Source organism: Lonchura striata, chromosome 1, assembly GCF_050655825.1.
Source record: "Lonchura striata isolate lonStrDom1 chromosome 1, ASM5065582v1, whole genome shotgun sequence".
NCBI lineage: Eukaryota > Metazoa > Chordata > Aves > Passeriformes > Estrildidae > Lonchura > Lonchura striata.
Window position 1 is genome coordinate 112704674 of NC_140703.1, and position 14442 is coordinate 112719115.

At 43.0% G+C, this 14442-nt stretch overlaps 1 long non-coding RNA gene across 1 annotated transcript in view; it reads right to left on the reverse strand.

Moving 5' to 3' along the window:
- The window catches only part of LOC110475696 (uncharacterized), a 338194-nt gene that overhangs the window by 18002 nt on the left and 305750 nt on the right, over positions 1–14442 (reverse strand). The gene's annotated exons all lie outside the window — the stretch shown is intronic.

The following is a 14442-nucleotide window of genomic DNA, read 5'->3' on the forward strand; positions in this document are numbered from 1 at the left end:
GTCAAGCACTAGAACAGACTGCTCAGGTTAGTGGTAGTCACCATTCCTGGGGGTATCTAAAAGACTTGGAGATGTGGCTCTCAGGGACATGGATCAGTGGTGGACTTGGCAGTGCTGGGTTAGTGGTTGGACTGGATGATTCTGAAGGCATTTTCCAACCTCACTGACAGGTGTGGTTTTATGATTTCAAGTTTTATCATTGGACTTGGGATCCACAGGTCCTGAAGAAGGCAATGAGACTGCAGGGAGCAGCCTGTCTGACTTGGTGCAGAGCTGAGGACCTCAGTGGCCCTGAGGACCAGCCACCTCCTGGGGCTGTGGGAGAAGACAGGACTCTCCCACAGAGTCATGGAGACACCTTTCCTGCAAGGGGCTACCAGAACAAGGAGCTGAGCACTTGGAGAGCTGTGAAAAGACAGATTAACAAACATCCTGTTCTACAGGTGACCCTGCCTCAAGTCACTCCACACTATGGGTGGCCAGGCTTAAGGACCTTCTCTTCATTTATTTCATTTAATTCTCTCAGTGTTCCATGGACTCAAGCATGCAGCAGCAGCAACAGATGCTCAGACACCATGGTGATGGGTGCTGTACAAAACCTTGCATAGCTATGGAAACCACAGTTGCATTTATCCATCAGAAATGAGTATCTGGCAGCCCATGCCTATCCTTCATGTTCTGGAAGATCATGAAAAAAATACTTGTACATGGCATTATATTTCACAGCTTTCTTTTCTACTTGGCAACGCACACTTATCTCTATTTGATAATAATAATGGTACATGTATTTTTAGACTAACATTATGTGATATTAATTCCAAACGTTACCCAATGCAATGCAAGCTGACAAAAAAAGCCTTCAGAGAGAATAACTGAGGTAATTAAATGAGATTTAACCTGATAACAAATAGACAATTTATTTCAGAGTTTAAATAAATACTTTTTTAAATTCAAAAAATAAAGAAAACAGCAGATAGTACATTTCTGGATCATTCAGTCTTCAGTTTCCATGTACAAGGAGTCTTCCTAATTGTCTGATTTTGCTAAGCAGAGTGTAAGAACAGAACATGTACTGTATCTGTCACATCTTTATAACCCAGAGGAATGAGAACAAGACTAAGAGGAGGCATTTCAGAGCCTCCCTCGTGGGTCTGACAATGCCTGTATCATCAGGGACAAGTGTCATTCCTTCTCTTTTCTCCTTTCTCATTTCCAAAATTAAGGCAATAATACAAAGCTGTAGATATCTGCATTAGAAGAAAAAAAAATTCAAATGGAGGTGATAGAGCTGCTTTTCACCAGCAGTAATTGGCTGCATTCAAAGCTATGGGTAAAACTGAAATAACTCGACAGCACTGTGGTACCTTGTGCTTTTACCTGCCCTATTTTTAGCCAGCAGGGAGCTCGTCCTGCATTCCCAGGCAGCCACCATGGCTGAGCTGGCAGCTGCATGTTGCTGGCTTGGTCATTCATGCTCGGTAAATGTGCTCCAAAAGCACTCACATCCACAGGCCAGACAAGAGCTGGACACACCCTGAGTAAAATCCTGGCCCTGAGTGAAATCTGTGGCAAACTTTCTGAAGGTGAAAGGGTCACCAGGGGTCACCTGGAAACACTTCCTCTCCTCTTGTCCCAGCTGTCCTGGGAAGCAGAGGCATGGAAAACAGAAGCCTTGGACACTGCAGGGAGGTGTTGGCTCTTTGTATGGGTGCTCCAAACATACCACGAGAAAGAATTCTATGTGTAATGCCTTCGTTAGCTAATTATCTGGAAATGATCTGGAAATGAACTGTGATTCTAAGTTCATTAAAATACTTACCCAGGGAAAAAAAAAAAATCTGGAACAGATAGCAAGAATTTCAAAGGTTCATAAAGACATGAGTGATAAAGAAATGAAAGTAAATTACATGTCGTTGTCTTCCAAGGAGCTCAAAGTCACAGGGCCTTCTTGCTAAATCATGCTAACCTGCATTTACACCATGTTCCTTTGGTGCCTCCTACAGCCATTTTTTTTTTCAAATCCAAATATTCTCGCCCCCTCCTCAAAGGTTGCTGATCTCTAACTTTATTTAAGAGGCATTTTCAACACTCCTGTCCACAAATTATTGACAGCCCTCTTCTCCCCTCATATGGCAATGCCTCTTCAGTTCACCAGGTACCCCCTGATGGACTGGGCTGGGCAATTAAAAAACCACTGGTGTGGCAAGGGAAAAAACTTCTCTTTTCCTCACTCCATCTACTTCTGATGAATCGGTGAATATCAGCATGAAGCTGCTCAGTATTTAAACTTCATCCCCTATCATTGTGAAAATGGACAGCAGCTCCTGCTATGGGCATACAGGAGAGATTTTTTTTTAAAGATACAGCTTGTTACAGGCCCCTGACTGAGACCAAATACAGCAATGAGGGGTCTGAGGCCACTAGATCTCAACCCCTCGTTTCATGGGGTGCTGTGAACAATGTGAATGGCAGAAAAGGTGAAAAAAATTGAATTAATTGTATTTTCCTCTAAAAGTGATCATAGGGCAGATCAGTTCCTGAGGGTAAGGAGTCATGTATTCCTTTTGATAAACCCCATCTGTGGTTACTGTTTCCGAATGCAGGCCCTAACAATGATTTAACTCAGATGTAGGAAAAAAAAGAAGAAAAATTGTGCAGCTACCTATCCATCTCTGTTGGGGAAAATCCTCAGTTAAAGTCTCAAGCAGCGGAGATCATGTGTCTTTCACAGCTTGAAATCCTGGCAAAAAGGAACTTGAGGAATTTCAGCTATTCCACATGACACTGGGCTTGCCTTGCTACTTCCTTCTGAGCAGTCTGCCCCTCCAAAGGAAAATCTGAAGCAGCATTGCAATGGTGAATTTTGGTGGTGCAGGGGTGCCTTTGCACCAGAGAGCTGCTCCTGATTTAGGGTGCAATGCCAGCTGTCCTGGCCATTGTTCCCATCAGGCAGGACAATGTGCAGCAGCGAGAGTGTTGCCTCACATTATTGTTTTCCCTGGGAGAACATCACAACCAGGATATGTGCTACTCTTGCCTGCTCTCCATAGATAAATCTGCCTCAAAAAAATAAAAAAAAAAAAAAAGAAGAAAAAAAAAAGAAAAAAAGAAAAAAAAAGTGGTCATTCTGGTTCAAATCCAAGAGGTTTGGCCTGCAACATAAAGAGAAAATGTCTCACAGCTTGAAGCACTTCACTTGGCTGCTCCCCCCCACCCCCTCCCACCCTCACCAGAGACCTGACAGGCACTGAGTGCAGCCAGAGGTGAGGGAGGTCCCTGGTCCAGGGCCAGTGGCCATTTTCTGAAAAATTCAGAAATTCACCTGCCTTGATTTGCTGGTACAGCGTAGCAGGAGAGGAAGGAATTGGCAGGGGGAGGCAAGGAAAATCAAACCAGACCTGGGACTGATGACCAGGTGACAGGGAGGAGCCAGGGAGAAGAGAGAAAGAAGAATCTGCCACAAACTCTGGAGGAACCATACACAGCATCATCCTCTGCCTGAGTGACAGGCATCTCCCCCAACAGGGCTGCAGACAACCCTTGCTGGAGTTATTTTCCCTAGGAAATATTACTTTAGAAAGTTTAAACCAGAGCTTTTCCATCCACATTGCCCTTATGCCAGAAACATCCCTTCAGGAAGACACTGGACACTCTGCCTGGTAGAGCTCAGAACTTGCTGGGGGCCAGAGGCAGCTTTTTGGGAGGCTGGTGTCTGTCTGGGCACTGTGCTGCCAGCTGCAGCCTCCAAACCACTGAGCCCAGACAAATCTGCACTTGTTCCTCACTCCTCAACATTTCCTGGAGCAGCAGCCAAAGGGATCAGATGTGGCAGGTCACCCAAAACACTGTCCCAGGGCCAGGTCACCCAAACACTGCTACTCCTCTTGCTCCTGCCACTGGCAAACTGGTCCCAGAGACAAAGAAAGAGCTCAAGTATTTGGCAAACTTGGGCTGAATCTGAAAAAAACAACATTTCCAGACACCTGAGGGTGATGTGTGGACCTCAGGTGTAGCTGAGCCCTCGGAGCTGTCCTCTTTGGGAATTTTGGTGACTCTCTGAGGGGGGATAACTTGGGACAGCCTGCACCTGCTGGCTGGCACCTGGCAAAAAGGGCCATTTCTGCTGCCATGGGGTGAGCTGAGCTCTGAAGAGCCTCACTTTTCCCATCTGCCTATGCTGTCCACTCTTTTAGCAGCTAACAAAATTGAGAAGTGGAATACTTTACCTGAAAAACAGCTTTTCCCCCTTTTCCAGAAGGCTTTCTTCCTCTTTATGGAAAGATTTTCTACTGGCAGTCCCACCTTCAGGGTGAATGTATATGTGTGTCTATATATATATATATTTTACCAAGGTGCAAACTAGAGAACCCAGAGCTGTTGGGGTTTTATGGAGCTCTTTACCCAGTACTGAATTTGTCTTACATGTGTCTGTTGCCAAGCCTGAGAAGTTCCCTGTGTGTAGGAAGGGGCCTGGGTAAATATAAAGCAGCATAAAAATGAGGTCTTGAGAAAGAATGAGACACTTGACCCTGCTGGAGAACTGGTTCAAGGATCCTGAAGCTGGAAAAGCTGCATCATCTGTCCCTTCCCTCCCCTTCTCCCCTCCAAAGACTTAGAAACATTTTTCAGCCTTCTGTTTTTCAATGGAAGACAGATGTCCAAAAACATGTGTTCAGGTGTAACGTGACTGAGCCTTCATGTGGAGAAGTTTCACTGGACATTTAAGGACTTTTGGTGTTCCCCTGCAGCCAGAGGAGGCTCCTCTGGAAGATGAGGAGAAACATGACCCATCCTGGGTGCTCTGGGGCTCAGAGCTCACCAAGCATTAATGATGCTTTTCCCAGATCACCAAGGACATGATGTGGAGCTATTCAGTGATTCTCATCAGCACAGGGCAGAAAGAGGATTTTATGTCTTTTTTCCCCACTAGTTCCTCTCTTACAGCTAAGCCAAATGAATTCCTGCGTGATCCAATATTCTCAACTGATTTTGAAACCACCATTCTTACTGCTTTTAATGATGCTCCTTCAGTCACAGGAGGCTCTTTGCATTTCCAGAAATGTCATCTGCCTTCATCCTGCTACATTCACCTATTGTTCTGTGGAATACTGAACTAAGGAATTTAGGGAATTTTATTCAGTAATAGGAACAAAAAGCTCCTAATTAGGACTAGATCTGAGCAGTAACTAGGTTTTACTTTGCTCTGTGTTCCAGAGCCTCTGTGTTGCCCTTTTCCAAGAATGGTATCAACCTGAAGGAGCAATCTCAAGGAAAATTGCTTCATTCATCAAGACACGCAGTTACATACTGATCTCTTCTGCAGATTCAGCCCAAGTTGAGCTATTTCTTTGTCTCTGGGACCAGTTTGCCAGTGACAGGATCAAGAGGTGCATGCAGTCCTGCTGAGCTCAGCGGTGGTCCTCGTGTCCATGAAATGAAGAGCTGACTTCAGTCCTTCACTGAACCACCACCAGGGCAGTGCTGCCATGGTCCTCCTATCCATCAGAGGGAACATTCCCTGATCCTCTCAAGCAATGATCATCCAAAACAGGCTTTCAGTCTGCTGGAAGAAAGAGGAAAATTTAGCAGTAAAAATATTCCCTCTTTTAGAAAGGTCAAATGCACAAAAAAGACATTTTTGAAGGAAGGTCAGATGACCCCCAGAGCCTCTGACAGGCAATTTTCCTGTCCCTGCACTGTTTGGGGTTTTAATTGCCTCTTTGGGGAGGTGTTAGAAGCTGCCTGAGAGTGCAGTCACAATCCAGCAATTTGGCACACGTGACTTCTTCGAATATGGGAGCAATTAACAAAAAGTGATATGGTGAATGGTAGCATAAGCACTAGATTCTGGACAGCATTCAGACAAGAAATTTAAACCAGAGAAAAGTGGGGCAGACAGAAATCCAAACAAGCTTTCACAGAAATAAAACGCATCGGGTACACTTAGATAATGAGAGCCCAGCATCAGGAGATTGAATTCAAAGTTGCCACTGCACTCCTAAAACTCGCTGACTGAACGGGTTGCAGCAGAAAGTGCAAGTTCACTAAAGCAGTTCATGAGATAAAAAATATAAATAATGTTTAGTAGAAATAGCTTTAAAGACTTCTGGGAGAGTTAAGTGAACCTGGATTGGACAATGAGCGCACCAGTTCATACAGGAGAGGGGAAACAAATCTGTGTTCTAGGCATCAGCTAAGATTTGTGTGTACCCACAGGAGCTAATTTCCTAGATATTTTTTTTTTATATTGTTCATACAGCATTATTTTTTGTAACCTGCAGGATGTCATGAAGCACTAAGAGTAGGTTTAAGACATCAGCTATTGAGCAGTTCCTATCTTAGGAACAGAAAATCCCCAAGTCATCAAACCCTTCCCATTTCAAACAACTGCAAGCAGCATTTGTCCTAAATCACATCTCCTCTGTCCAGCTATACCTGCTTTAACAACTGGAAATGAATCCTTTGCAGCCAGAAAGATGCTGTGTCCTGGGATCATCACACTCCAAACAGGTTTTGCTCTGTCAGTGAGGTCCCCACCCTGTCCAACACCTGGAGGTGGTGCCCAGCTGGGTCCCTCTGTCTGGGGGCAGTGGCTGTGCCCCAGTGGGGACTGGGCTGCTCCACTGCTGGGACAGAAGAGCGAGAAACAGCTGAGAAAGGACAGAAAGAGGAATGGAAATAGGGGCAGGAACAAAAAAGGGAGGAGGGCTGATATAATAAAGAAGGTAAACATGGTAGCTGAAAAATGTCCAAGTAGCTGATGGATGAAATGGCAAGAAATAATTAATTAGTGAGCAAAACCAGAGGGCAATGAAATTAAATGGTTAATTTATGTAATGGAGCAAACAGCAAATTAATTAAATGTATGTGGATCTACCAGGTGCTCTGATTATTTAAGGCAAAACATGGTTAGTGAAACTATTCATTCTCTGGTATTTCAGTTATTCATGGTATTTCTGGCCATGGGGATTAGAGCCTGTTTAAATGCAAGGTCCAGCCATGTATATCTAAAAATCATTTATCTTGATAGTGCAAGTGAGATGAACAGTACAGTGATGGAAACTAGTAGGGACACAGCTGTTCTGAATAAAATGCCTTAAAAGAAGATGCTATAGCAATAAAATATATAATGTGTTGCTTTATTTTTATTGTCTTTTACATTTTTATTTTTTTTTGACTAATCAGGTAGAATTGTTAGAGCCGAGAATAGAAGCTGGAAATATTTGGCTGTTGCTGTCCTGACAATGGAAACTCTACTATGTCTGAAGCAAGGTAATTCAAATAGATACAATTGCTTATTCTTTGGTTAACTTTAAACTGCTGGAGGAAGCCAGGATTTTTGAAAATGAATGATTAACAAACTATTACAATAATGTCTAATGATTGAAAAAAAAAAAATCATCTCCTGCTTACCTGTTGATTAAAGTCATGATAGACCTACTGTACTGTCTAAAATAATTCTGGGTTACTTTGTAACTCCACTTCTCAGGAATGGCAACATTCTCCTACAGTCTGATCTGCTAGTTTTGCCTGCCTTTTTTTTAATCTGTATCCCCATTGGAGGTTTCCTATTTATTTTTGGAATTTTTGTTCTGTAAATATTTTCTAATTTCCTCTCTGTTAAGTAGATTTTGATCTCAGGTGTGATTACGTTAAATTGAAGCCTTTCCTTTTCTCTTATTAAGTGTTCCTGATGAACACAATCAACCCATGCGATCATTCTTGGGAATATTTATAAGTGTTATGAAAAATTTTCTTGCATGAATAGCCAGAACACACACGGAGTACTTTGAGGACTCCGCCAGGAGTTCCTCACAGCATTTAAAAGTGGTTTTCTGACCTGGGAGGTCATGGGTAGCAGTTGTCTGTGTTTGGAAAGTAATAGAAAATGTAGCTCTGCCTATATCATTCATTTATTCCCATCACCTGCACATAAATGTTTCCCTCACCTAATACTTCACAGCTCTACAGGACACATTTATTGTCTCAAATGCGTAGAGCTATAGCAGAATAAGGACTTAAATAAACCACAGGTGTGAAAAATTCCAACTGGCAACTTCAAACTAAACACCACGAAGCATAAAAAAAGCATTTGTCAGAGGTGGAAGGAGCAGTTTGATTAAATCATTGCTTCAGCCCAGACATGTTGGGCCTAATTCTCCCCTCCCACAGCTGACTCACATGGAGCGTGGGCAGTGGCACTGCCGTAAGACTGGAGTGGTGGCATTGGACTCTGGAGCTCTCACTATGCCTGTCTGACACCACGGAGCTGAAATGTGCAGCTGAACAGATTTACGCTGCTGCGCTCGTCACAGGTGAAGGACTGCTCCTACTCATGGTCTGGGATCACTAAACTGAGGTGGGGAGGATTGTAGTAGCCAACTTTGCCCCAGTGTTGAGAGCAACAAAACCTGGTGAGGCAGGCAGGAGATGGATCTTCCTTGTACTGTGTTTTTCTTGCTGCCAGTTGCCAGGAGGAGCCAGCGTGGCATCTTTGTGAAGTACTGCAGTTGAAAGCTCCGCTGCCATCAAATGTTATGGTCCCATCTTCTGCTCCCTGTCACTTTGGCATGTGTCCTCGCCTGGAATCCCCTCCTGGCAAGAGTTTGCAGCAGGGCAGGACCAGGCAATTGCAGAGCAAGCACCTCCTGCCTGCATCTCCCTCTCTGATTTGACTTTTGGGGAAGAGGCGGTATGGCAGCCACATTAGGAATGCCAAGCACAGTGCCTCCAGTGAGTAGTCTGGAGAGCTGAATCCTCCTTAGAAGTACTTTTAAAGATCATGGCAAACAGGGGTGACCAGGGCACCAGCCCTTTCCAGCCTCAGCACAGCAGTGGCCAGCTGGAGAATACGGATGCTGCATTGCTGCCTACATGAGCAGGGAAAAAAGGGATTTGTTTTTTTTTAATGTGAAATGCACCAGTGCATAAGTGTTAGCTTATTTGAAAACCATCAGCATGAATAGTTAGGATTACATTGCTTTGAGTACTACTGAGGAAAGTGCCATTTTTCTGTGTTAGTGAAAGCCACACAATCCACTTTATTCTTATGTTCATGTTATTGCAGTTACGAGAGACAATTTGCAAATGCCTGGCTGCTCCATAAAAGCTAAAGTACTTGGATTCACAGCAGGTACTAATTTTGTGTGCATCTGCTGAGCTGTGCATGGCATCAACCTGGTTTTAATTACACCTGCATGTCAGGCTCAAAATGCATCTGTGAACAGGAAAGATGAAAGGTAGACAGAACAGGATGTCATGTATTTCCCATCACCTTTCACTGGCTGGCTGCCCACAGAAGTAAGAGGAAATTCCCTTCTTTCAGAGTGAAAATGTAAAGATTTACTAAGCTTTGCACTGCCAACAGCAAGGTGTAATTACTCCTTTAAGGAAGCATGCATGTGTTAACAGGGGTGAGCAGGGGGAGCTCCAAATAGCTTTCCACACCTTCCCTACCGCTGATCTGTAAAGGGCAATAAGTAGCTCTTGCTTTGTTATATTTTATTTGCATTGAAATGTGTAAGTTGGTTGACTTAATTTCCCAACTTCATTGTGAAATAAAATATGTGAAAGCAGGAGTGACCAGGGCTTTTCAATGGCTGGAGTAACAAAGATGAAAGTTAAACAACACTTATGTCTTCTGTTATTTCACCCAAGTGTAGAAAAAAAATTGTTTTTACACATAAAATAATTCAGACTACAGCTAGGGATGGCCATGACTCCTGAAACACTGGACAAGGTGATTCAAAAACTGCTAGACAGTCAGAAGAAATGTTTCTCATGAAGCAATTTTATCTGAATAAAAAATACTAAGCCATTTGTGATTGCACCTTCAAGCCATTCCTTTCATTTATTCCTGCCATGTGGAATTGTTTCTTTTTCTAATTGCATTAAAAATTGTGCACTTTAAAGGCTGCGGTGTGTGCCAAGAATGTGTATGTGTAGTCAGTGCATAAAACAGGGGAACAGGGAAAGAACAATTGCATTTTTTGTTCTGGAATCCAGTCAGACTTTGAAAGCTACCGCAACTACTTTGCTTCAAAAAACAGCAATGAAAACCAACAATGGTAACACAAGTTTAAAAGAGAAAGAAGTTATTCACAGTCCTCTTCTATTTTAACATAAATGCAAGTCGTTGAAACTTTTTGATCCTATTGCTTATTCCTACGTTATTTCTTGGCAACTTGGGGTATCTCAGTAGAACCTACAGGAATTAACCAGTGATAAAAAGCACCCATGAGATCAGTCCATCTGGCAGGCTGAGGCTTGGTTTTGTGTGCAGGTAGCCTCGAGCCCCTGGCTTTGATAACCAGGTCTGGGCTCTGCATAGTCCAGGTTGATGCAGGAGGGCATCCCTGCCTTGTGGCCAAGGTGGTCACCCCTCTGGCAGCTGCAAGGGCAGAGGCAGGGGGGAACTCCCTGGTGTCTGCCAGAGTTAGGGGAGGAGAAGGGAACAGGGCCAATGCATCTCACTGCTTAATTTTTGTGTCCAAGTTTCAATGAGTTTAGTCAGAGGCCTTGGAGACCGTAGACCTGAATTCCTGCTTTCCTCAGTCAGGCACTGATCCAGTAGAAGCTGTGGTTGTAACTGCCCTGGCACCATCTTTGCTCTCCTGGAGTGTGATATGTAAAACAAAACAAAAGGAAACAATTCTTTTTCAGTAGAGGGAAGAGCCTTTCAGTATATTTCAAATTTGAGGTGAGAGAAAGCAAAATAAACCAGAAATGAGGTTGACATCCAAAGACTCGGGAAGGCTTCTGTCTCCAAGATGTCCCTCTTTGTAGCCCCATGATTCAAATATTCCCTGGATTTTTTGCATGCCTTTTCCATTTGTGCCACCAGCTGTAATTCCAGTTTCATGGTAACCAGGAAAAATCTCACCATTTTCAGCAGGGCCCTGCCAGGTTTTACTCTTTATGAGCACTAAAGTTCACAGAGGTGGTGCCTTTACCTCCTTCCATTGCTGCTGAGCAGATGCATTTGTTTCTGAAGTGTAAAACTCATTGCTGGCTTTAAAGTTGTATCCTATTAACTTATTTCATCTGTCAGTGGCTGTAGGTCTTACATAACACTTTTTTCTTCCTTTAGCGAAACCACAGTTTTAATACAACACTTTCTTTGTTACCTGAATACACTTTTCTTTTTGTGCACTTTTGTGCAGGCTGCAGGAATCCAGACAAACAAGTGTTAATTCCCCATGATGTTTTCCAGCTGACAGGCCTAATTGATTTGATTTCCACTGTTTTCACAAGTGACCCCCCTCAACCCGTCATCACCACTTCTTTTGATACCTGAGCTTTACTTTCTCCTCTCACATTCCACTTCAACAACTAATAAAGAGCTTATTAGGAAGGAAGAAACTCATTACTTGTTTTCTAAACTCTGCCCCATGCACAGCAGATTCAGTGGGTTATAGCCCTGTATTATTAATCAATACAGAACATTTGCTTCCATTAGGTTACCAGCATCTTTTATCATCAGGCTGAGGGTAGGAACTTGTTTCTTTGTATTCTGCTACCCACGCTCCAGCTAGACTAGACAGAGATAAAAGACAGCTGAGTAATATTTTCCTGAGATCCCTGATGATGCACACAGATGGCCTGTAACAAATGAAATATGCAAGGTGACGGCTGGAGTTCTCCTCACTCCAAGTTCAGCTTTTACGGCTTAGAGAGTATTTCAGTCCTTACATCAGAGCTTCATGGCAGGGAGAGATTTATTTTTCTTATCTGTAACAGGGTTTGTGAGTCTTTGCCTACCATGGCCATTAATGGTTGCAGTAGGAAGTAGCCAAGTGCTCTTACTGTACTTCTTGCCTTATTAAAAAACAGCTGGGGAAAAAATGTATTGAAAAGAGCAGTGCAGCCATGTGGAGCTTGAGAAATCTAAAGGGAAGCATTGGAGAAATTTGTTATCTACATGGAATGAAATAAAAGGCTGAAGAATGCCATTAAGGGATGTAGCACATATAAAAGCAAGCAAACAAACAATATCAAACACATATTAAGTTAAGTGAAAGATTACATGTTGGTAGCGCAGGAAATAAAAGCCCTTTGCAATAAAGTAAACACAGATCTGTTTACAGTGCCTGAAACACATTTTTTTTTTCTGTCCTATTACTGTGTCTTCTCTGTGACTGCCTTATCAGATCACAGTCCAGTTGGTGGTTGTGTCCATCAAATTCACTTTTGCTAATGTATTAAATAATCTGACCATAATGCCTGACTGTGGATCATAGTCTGGTGAGCAGGAATTCATCCAATGTGAACTGAACACAGTTTTAAACATGTAGCTCCTAACCTTCCTAACTCCTGGAGTCTCAGATTAGTGGAAGATCATCTTAAAACAATCCACGTATCTTCTGCAAGATTTTAGAGTCAAAAAGTGATTAGCTCTGTTGAACTGCAGAACAGCACTGATAAAGCAGGGATTCCTTGACTTCTTAAGCAGCCTGGACTCCAGAAACCTGAGAGCAGCTCATCACCTTCCCAATGTTCATGTCCTCAGAGGCAGAAGCAGAGAGATGTGGAAAGAAACCCCAAAATCCAAACTGAGCTGCTGCCTGGGAACTGTGCTGCCTGGGAATCTCAAGAAAGGGTTTTTTTGTGTGTTGTTCCCCTGGGGAAAGGGTGGCTACAGACAATAAGTGGCTGTGCAGAAAAATGCTCTGCTATGGACACACCCCACTCCTGAGGAATGTAGGGCACCTTCTTCCAATCCAGAGACAGAAGAGGATGGTGGACAGCTCCAGCCAAAAGAAGTGGCAGGTAGCCAGGGAATATGGGACTGGAGAACTCCACAGCCCTGAGCCAGAATGGGAGCCAGCCCCACTGGCTGTGGTGCCAGTAAGAACAAAAACTGCTACCCCATTAGGAGCTGTGGGATAAAAGGGTGGTGAGAAGATACAACTGTGAGAAGATACTGCAGGAATCAAGTAGAACTGTAAGATAGGACACACAGATGCTGAACAGAGCAGATCTGGTGGCTCTGAGCAAATTCTGAACAGCGTGTGACCCTCACACCACGCACATCGTGCCCTCACAACAAGAAATCCCACTTAAAGTGTCCAGATTTGTCTTTTCTGGGCTGCAACTGAAGTATTTACATAGGTGTGTATCAATTTTGCAGCTTCAACCAATTACAGTGAAAGTTTTAAAATAAATCAATACATTATATATGCATATAAAATAGACTGTACTTCTATATATAAACCTAAGCTGTTTCCTGTCTATATGGAAAGTATGGGTATTGTCTGCTGTGTGAAAAAAAGAAAAAAAAAAGGATATGCTCCACTTTTTCCATTTATCGTCCAGAACATACCCTCATATCAAATGGTTTCTGATTGAAAACAGCCTCTTAATGCATTACAAGTAAAAATAACCCATTATTGTGTAATATATGAGATACCCTTTCCTCTTTTAGGCAAAGCAGTCCCTGCAAATATGTCTAGACAGAGTGATGGAAAAGCACAAATTGGCCTCTAACAGTTGCCACCCACTTATCAGACAAACCTGGAAAAAAAAATTTAAGATATTACAGACTCACTCATTGCACGACACCCATAAGGCAGAAAGTCTCTCTGAGGCTTCATGGCTTACTGCAAAGCAGAAGTGTCAGAAACTTTGTGAACAGGAGCATGACAAACTTGCCTTCACGGCCTGATGAGAATTGCCAAGTGACTGAAGTAGGCCAGGGTGTCCTGTGAGCAGTGGAATATCCCTTGTACAGACAGTGTTAAAAGTCTTCTTCCTATGCTGCAGATGAATCAGTCACCTGCTGACACTGCAGACACCATCAGAATTCAGAATCTATTTGCCACATTTTGGAGGAAAGCTTTTAAGTCCTGACCTAATCCTTCTGCCCTGCACCTGATCATTTTTTAAAAGCAGCTTTTTAACTCTCTTGAGTTTGTGTCTGGTAATAAAGTTGTCTTGGACAAGGTTCTCTTTGTAAAAAGATCATTTTCCTTCTCTGGCACACCTCTCTGCTACCTTGTTGTGGCAGGAAATCAACATCGTTTGTACTTGTAGTGAGGACTCTCAGGATGCAGTGTACATCATGGAAAACTGCCTTTAGATAGGTTTAGCTGCTCTTCTGTTCTCCTCCTCACCTTTAAAAAAGAATGACAGGGTAACAGTGCTAATGAAAAGAAAGAACTGCAGAACGACAAGAGAAATCAATTGTTCAAAATTGCAAAATACTTTGTGTCGTGTTATTCAGAAAGTGTTAGTCTTCCCTGCAGTGAAAAGCAAAATGGTGAATCAACAAAGTGGGTGATTTTTGTATAAAGGGTGTGCTGGATGATGTTTATCCAGTTTGCAAGCACTTGCATGTTTTCATCTGTGTATGTATAAAGTGTTGGTGTGTAGGAAAAGTGATTGACTGGTCCCAAAGAAGTTATAGAAGCCTTGTCACATTCTCATGCTTGAAAGCACCATGAT